General features: G+C 42.1%; 1 protein-coding gene across 3 annotated transcripts in view; it reads left to right on the top strand.

Annotated features, from left to right (window-relative positions):
- Nucleotides 1–7,500, top strand: part of gabrb3 (gamma-aminobutyric acid type A receptor subunit beta3) — a 56,993-nt gene that overhangs the window by 23,050 nt on the left and 26,443 nt on the right. The window lies entirely within an intron of this gene.

Genomic DNA, 7,500 nt, shown 5'->3' on the forward strand with positions numbered 1-7,500 from the left:
CTGAGTTTCTGGTTGTCCTGGCTCCCTAGTGTTTCCTGTTCTGTAATAAAGAAGTTCTGCATGTGCATCCGCCTCCCTGGAATCTCTGCCATGACGCAACTACGCTGTCGTTGTATGGGTTTAGCTGCTACGGTGCCCTGCAGAGTCCGTTATCTGTCATGTTCGTGTAACTTGGAACTCATATGGACATTCACACGCCTTGCTTTCCTGCTCAGAGTGAGAGGATGTCAGTGTTTCACTTTCAACGCCGTTGCTGGTCAAATAAAAATCGGCATATATCCATTTCCCCCTCAGGCTAACTGACTGTGAGCTAGTGTCTGGCAGAATCGAGACACTGTCAGCCAATAAGACGCGAGTATTTCCACGTAAACCCTGTAAACCCTGTCTGATTGGTCTCACCTCCGCTTACTGAAGATACAAAGCTCTAAGTGGAGGGCTAAAGAGAAAATCTTCAAGGCTACATCCCCGAATGCCCAGGCCTGGTTACGCCCCCGCCTTAAACCCAAATGTCTTCAGTGTATAGCGAAAAGAATAGATTTGACTTTGCTGTTCCAGTACTTTTGGAGGACTCTGTAATTAAACAGACCTATTAGTAGGGCATTTTGCTTCACTGTTCTTTAGTACGGTGCCGTTTTAGTGAGAAGACTGATCTTTAGTGCTGATCAGTGACCTGTTAATACCCTGAATAATGATTATTTCCATTCTTTTACATAACCGTAACATTTATATTAAAGGATTTTTACCGCACGTACAGCGGTCCAGAGGGTTCTTGAAACGGTTCTTCAAAAGGAAGCCACAAAATAGTTCTCTTACAGCTGGACACGCTTACGAAGAAGGAAAATAATGTGCTATTTGATTTCCGATAGGGTTTTAAATGATCAAATAATGATGTAACGATAAAAGTTCTTGCTTTTTTATTTTTTTGACGGTTACGCGACGAGGAGTTTTAAAGTCCGAGCTGCAGGTTAGTTTTATGACTCAAAGATTGTGCTAAAACAGACATATTCATATTCACATGCGTGATATTTGAGTAGTGAGAATGTTTTTTTTTTCTTTCCGTCTGTTCAGTAAATCTGCCAAACTCGCCTAGTGGGCGTGCGGATAAGCGGGCGGTCTGGATCTGGTTGTGTAATAGATTTTTTTTTTTTTTTTTTTTTGAATCGTAAAGCGCAGAATAAACAACGGAGGAAGAGTGAAGGAATATAAAAAGTAAAGGATGACAGTAAAAATGTAAAAAATCCCATCAGTTTTCTCAAGTGTTGATCGTTCTCAAGGATGTCACTTTGTTTGTATTTATTTAAAATGTCCCTTAAGAATGTCAGTAATTTTGGTATGTTTTTGATAGAATGAATTAAATGTCTTTTAATTGAAACTGTTTACTCTAGACAAAAAATTTGTTGTTGGTTTTTATTTTTTTATCTTTTTTTTTTTTCATTGACTCTTTTTTTATTTTGGAGGGCACTGTGTATACAAACTCGCATTTTCTATTTAATCTAAACCTAAAACCTCATAATTTTAGCAATTATACCAATCGAAAATGGTTTTAAAAAAAACCAAAATCATTGAGTAAATTATTGACTAAAAAGCGATGAATAAAATATAACACCTACAGCGGTTCAGGCAGCGGCGTCGATGTGTTTAGATTTAATAATCTGTCCAATAAAGGATGAAATGTGGCGTGTAAAATTAACAAAATAATATTGTAACTTACATAATGCGTTATAAAATGTTAATTGTAATGAAAAAGAGAAGTAAACAGGTTCATTTTTAAAGCTGAAATAATAATAATAATAATTATATATATATATATATATGAAATAAATATTTGGGGAAGGTAATATGAGATGATGTTACAAATTGAATTACGGACACTTTTAATTACCTCTTGACTTTTATTTATTTTTTATTTCTTACATTTGTGTTTTTCCATGATAATGATTTGATAAATAATGTTTACTTTTGTATATCAGTCTTTATTATAATAATGAATATGCTCACAGAAATGAAACCGAATTGCAGTGTGTTAACCCTAAACCTAACCCTAACCCTAAATAACTTTGTGTGTGTGTGTGTGTGTGTGTGTGTGTGTGTGTGTGTGTGTGTGTGTGTGTGGTTATGACAAAAGCCAGTGGGGAATTTCTACATAAAGTGCTTTCCTTTATTCAAATGAGGCCTTTCTTTGCGTTGAAGAGCAGCTCTGCGTCCGGTGAAAGGTCACAGAGTTCGGGCTCGGCGTGAGCTCTGTGAGGGAATAACGTGTGTTTACAGAATGACCTCGTTAATGTGAGTGTGTGAGGATTTCATGCGTCGGTATTCAGATAGCACTGCAGACTGTAGCGTGGGAGTTACGCACACGGGGGTGGAGTTCGTCTAAAGTAGGGGCGTGTCTCAGCTGCGTCTGATTCTGACCCCGCACATTCTTCTCGTTTGAGGAGCAGTGTTAAGTCCAGTGCCACTGTCTGACAGTTTCCTAAAAACTATGGAACGCCATAAAAGGTTGAAATTGATTAAATCCATAACTATGACCCTATTCTTTAATGAATAATATCCTTCCTTTGAAGGGAAGGTGGAGGAGACGCAGCTTTAAATGCTATTTCCTGCTTCGGTTCACATTTTGTATCCCTGTTTGTTGGGTATAAAGGTGGCGATTCAGAACGTATAGAGAAACCACGGGTCTGACGCTCATACTCAAGAAAAATCTGGCAACCTCAGGGGTGTGAACTACACGCAGGTGATTTTAATAATCTCAGAAAATGCACTCAAGCAGCTGCGTAACCCGATTCTGAATACCAGGAGCTTAATTACTGAGCTCACTTTTGGACTGAATTGCTGACTCTGAGTAGGATCCATACTGTACAGCTTATAACATGTGAGAAGGATTATATTTATGCACTCGTTCTAATATGTTATTGTTTCTATAGCGACAGCTCAATCACAGCGACTCGTACGGCAAGAAAGAAAGATGCCTTCTATGACAAGGGTTTTATCCTACGGTCCTCACTCAAGGGCCCAACAGTGGCAGCTTGGTGGTGGTGGGGCTTGAACCCCTGACCACCATAGGGGGTGTAAACTTTTGCCTTCACCTGTAGACTCTCTTCACTTTTCTCTGTTCTCTATCCCAGTGAGATAGATGGTGTTTGACTGCTGACTCTAAACGTTCGGGAAATCCAATCAGCCCACGCCTCGGTCGGAATGGCCGTATTGGAATTGTGTCTGTGTGAATTTTGTGAGAGAATTGAGATCACGCTGTTCAGTATGCAGCATGGAGCACCGTACACGCTACAGCTAATGTAGAGGAATGTGTGGGGGTATAGGTGTGTGTGTGTGTGTGTGTGTGTGCTACACTGCTCTACACTTTCACTCAAGGGTGTAATGAAGGCCTGACATGCTGTCTGTTCGCTTAATAAGGCAGAGTAAGACGTCATGGAGGAGCACGTGTGTGAGCAGAGTCGGGTCGCCTCGACTGGTTTACGGCTCACTTCATCATCTCACTGCAGACAGGAAACAGGAAAGCAGCGGTGTGGAGTAACTAATTCATTTTCTACGTATGTACTGCCCGCTACACAGAGCCGTGATTTCAGTGACCAGTTCAATTTAATTCAATTGTATCTGTATAGCGCTGTTAACGACGGACGTCGTCTCAAAGCAGCTTTACAGAAACATATAAACACAGGATAGAGATTTTAAACGTGTGAATTTATCCCTATTGGGCGAGACGGTGGTGACGGTGGTGAGGAAAAATTCCCTGAGATGATACGAGGAAGAAACCTTGAGAGGAACCGGACTCAGAAGGAACCCGTCCTCATCTGGGGAACGACGGAGAGTGTGAGAGTAAAAGAAAGTTCGTTATGGTTTAATATGAAGTCTGTGTGTTGAACTCGTCCACTGTTCACTAAAGGAGACCTGAGTGTAAAACTGCATGTGGTGATCGCAGTCCCAAGGACATCGCAGCAACCGTAGTCCCAGCGACCGCAGCGAGAACGTCCATGTGGAATTGAGGTCCAAATCCATTTCCACGGTACTTCAAGCGGCACCGTCCTCAGCGATCTCCAGACTGCACTGCTTGGGTGGGATCGTCCTCAGTGGCAGAACGTATCCTCCAGGTGATGAGATCTCCATCCAGATGTAGGGCACCAGGATGGATCAGACAGGTCCGGACAGCAGAAAGGGTCAGGATCACCGGCATCTCCATAATATCATGTGTAGCTCGACAGAAGGAGAGAAAATACTACTGTGTCAAAAAGGGGGTCCAGGTCCCATGGGTTGCCACGCAAGTTGCCTGAGGCCCCAAGGCTGGCATTTCCCAAAGGGATTGACGTCTTCAGTGGAGCAAGGGGGTGGAGGATCATCCTCTGCAGAGTGAGGAGGCGGAGCAACCCGCTTTGCAAAATTGGGAAGCAGACACAGGACAGCAGTCAGAATGGCTCTGGCAACCATCCCATCGGCTGGTCAGGACTGGAGTCAGGGCGCTTGAGGAAACAGAATGCCAACTGATCACTAGCAGAGTCAGAAGTCAGAACAACAACGTCTTCTGGCAGAACATCACTGTCAATGTCCTCGAGTCATTAGGCAGCAGGACAATGAAGTCCGCAGGTAGCGAAGCGATGACATCGTGTGTGAAGTCAGAAAGTAGAGCGGTGACATCCACAGCAGAGTAGACACAGAACAGGATGTGTCAGCGATGATGGCATCTGTGAGGTTAGGAGGTGAAGCAGTGACATCCTCACCAGGAGGAGTCAGGAGGCAAGGCAACAATGTCATGTACCAAGTCAGGAGGTAGAGCAATGATGTCATCCACAAGGTCAGGAAATGGATCGAGCTTTTCGTCATCGGCCTCAAGCTTTGGCATGGTCACCTTGTTGGCCTCGTGTTTGGGTGTGGTTTAAAAGGGCCACCTTGGTGGCATTGGGGTGGGTGTGGCTTGAGTCTTCAGCAGGAACATCCTTCTCAGGAGGCTGTAAACTCTGCCATGTCGTCCAGGTGTGGGTGTCCGTGGCTAACCGGGTTTTCAGCCCATTGACGTGTTCTGCCAGAAGGCCGTGAAACATGAACCTCATACTTTCTCTTCGGGCTTCAGGGTCCTCCAAGTGCATCCAGTGCAGATCGCACTGAAAGATTAATCTGTCTGGTGGAAACCCGATGCCATCTTTGCTCGGTGCAACCCTGGAAACCGAGAGCAGGAAATGCACGAGCACTGAGAGCTGATTCGCTACCCCCTTCCCGAGAGAAGTCGGCTGTAACGGTGGACGCGCAGAAGCAGTAAGACACACGTGTGTAAGATGAGCATGTCGTTTATTTGGGCAAATCCAGAAATCAACATGAAAGTCTATAGCGTGGGTCATCATACCATCCGACTACACTGTACAAAGATAATCCAAACCAGGAAGTCTAGACATCAGCATGACCTACAGAAAAGAAAGGTCATGAACCGAGGCTTGGAACTTCACATAAACATGGAGGAAACTTCACGCGGAAACTCTGAATCATACAGGTTTAATTAGAGAACCCAATCAAGAACTAATACAACACAGGCGAGACACAGCCTTAACGTGCTCGGAGAAATCACTACGTTTTCTTCCTTTCTTTCTTTCTGTCTTTCTTTTCTGACACCCATTCCTTCCTTTCTACTTCTCTCTTTCTCTTTCTTTCCTGACACCACCTCCAATTTCTGTCTTTCTTTCTTTCTTTCTTTCTTTCTTTCTCTCTTTCTTTCTTTCCTGCCACCAAATCCAATTTATGTCTTTCTTTCTTTCTTTTTTTCTTCCTTTATTTCTTTCTGTCTTTCTTTTCTGCCACCCATTCCTTCCTTTCTACTTCTCTTTCTTTCTTTCCTGCCACCACCTCCAATTTCTGTCTTTCTTTCTTTCTTTTTTCTTTCTTTCTTTCTTTCTTTCTTTCTTTCTTTCTTTCTTTCCTGCCACCACCTCCAATTTATGTCTTTCTTTCTTTCTTTCTTTCTTTCTGTCTTTCTTTTCTGACACCACCTCCAATTTATGTCTTTCTTTCTTTCTTTCTTTCTGTCTTTCTTTTCTGACACCCATTCCTTCCTTTCTACTTCTCTCTTTCTTTTTCTTTCTTTCTTTCTTTCTTTCTTTCTTTCTTTCTTTCTTTCTTTCTTTCTTTCCTGCCACCACCTCCAATTTATGTCTTTCTTTCTTTCTTTTTTTCTTCCTTTATTTCTTTCTGTCTTTCTTTTCTGCCACCCATTCCTTCCTTTCTACTTCTCTTTCTTTCTTTCCTGCCACCACCTCCAATTTCTGTCTTTCTTTCTTTCTTTTTCTTTCTTTCTTTCTTTCTTTCTTTCCTTCTTTCCTGCCACTCTTCCCATTTCTTTCTTTCTTTCTTTCCTGCCACCACGTCTGATTTCTTTCTTTCTTTTTTTCTTTCTTTCTTTCTTTCTTTCTTTCTTTCTTTCTTTCAGAGACTCCCCATTCCTTTCTTTCATTCTTTCTTTTTTTGCTTCTTTCCTGCCACACCCTCCCATTTCTCTCCATCTCCCCCCCCCCCCCCCCCCCCCCCCCCCCCCCCCTTTAAATGGGACAATGGGAAAATCTATTTCTATAAACCATGGCTTGCAGATTTTCAGGTCTGACCCTGCAACTCTCCATCCTCCAGGGAGAAGACAGAGAGAAAAACAATTGTGTGTGTGTGTGTGTGGGTGTGTGTGTGTGTGTGTGTGTGGGTGTGTTTGTTAGGGAAATCCATAGGGCTTCACAATCATTTCAGTCCAGTGGTTTTCAGAACCATCCAGCCTGCGTTTCCTCTCTGACGTCGGACTTCATGCACAACTTCTATTTTTAGACATGAGGGTGTATTAGGAAGCGCATTAGTGTTTATAAAGCGTTTATAAAGGCTTATTCCAATAAAATCCCATCAGTTTGTCTTAAAGACTATTTATGGCTAATTAAAAAAAGATTTCAGGTTGACAACACCTGAATCAAGTTCTATATTTTGTTGACATAAGCTTAGGTGTTATGACTCTTCTGTTAAAACGTCATAAAGTGACATAACATTCCATGTGCGCTCACTTAGTAAATGATGGCAGCATCTCCTGAACACACCGCTGGGTGTTTATAACGCTGTTATGAAAGCACTGTGACATCGTGAAGGTTATGGCCTCCATTACACTGCATTCTTATAACGTAGTAAAAAATGTATTATGTATGTTATAGAACTAATACTTGAAGGTCATGTACATTGTGCTACTTGACACATACATAAGCTGACATAAACCTACATAATCATTTATAAAGGCTCATTCCAGTATTTGTCAGCTGTCTAAAAGACTGTTTATGTTTATTTTATAGTTTAAGTTGACAAAACACAGATAAACATATATCAGATGATATACTTGTTTGTTGACATAAGGTGTTATGATGCTTCTGTTAAAATGTTATGAAGCGACATAGCATTCCATGTGAGGTTAATTAGAAAAAGCATCTCCCTAACTCGGCACATTGCCATGGCGACTCTGTAAACGTTTTAAGAGTCATTACATTG

This window comes from Ictalurus punctatus, chromosome 11, assembly GCF_001660625.3.
Source record: "Ictalurus punctatus breed USDA103 chromosome 11, Coco_2.0, whole genome shotgun sequence".
NCBI lineage: Eukaryota > Metazoa > Chordata > Actinopteri > Siluriformes > Ictaluridae > Ictalurus > Ictalurus punctatus.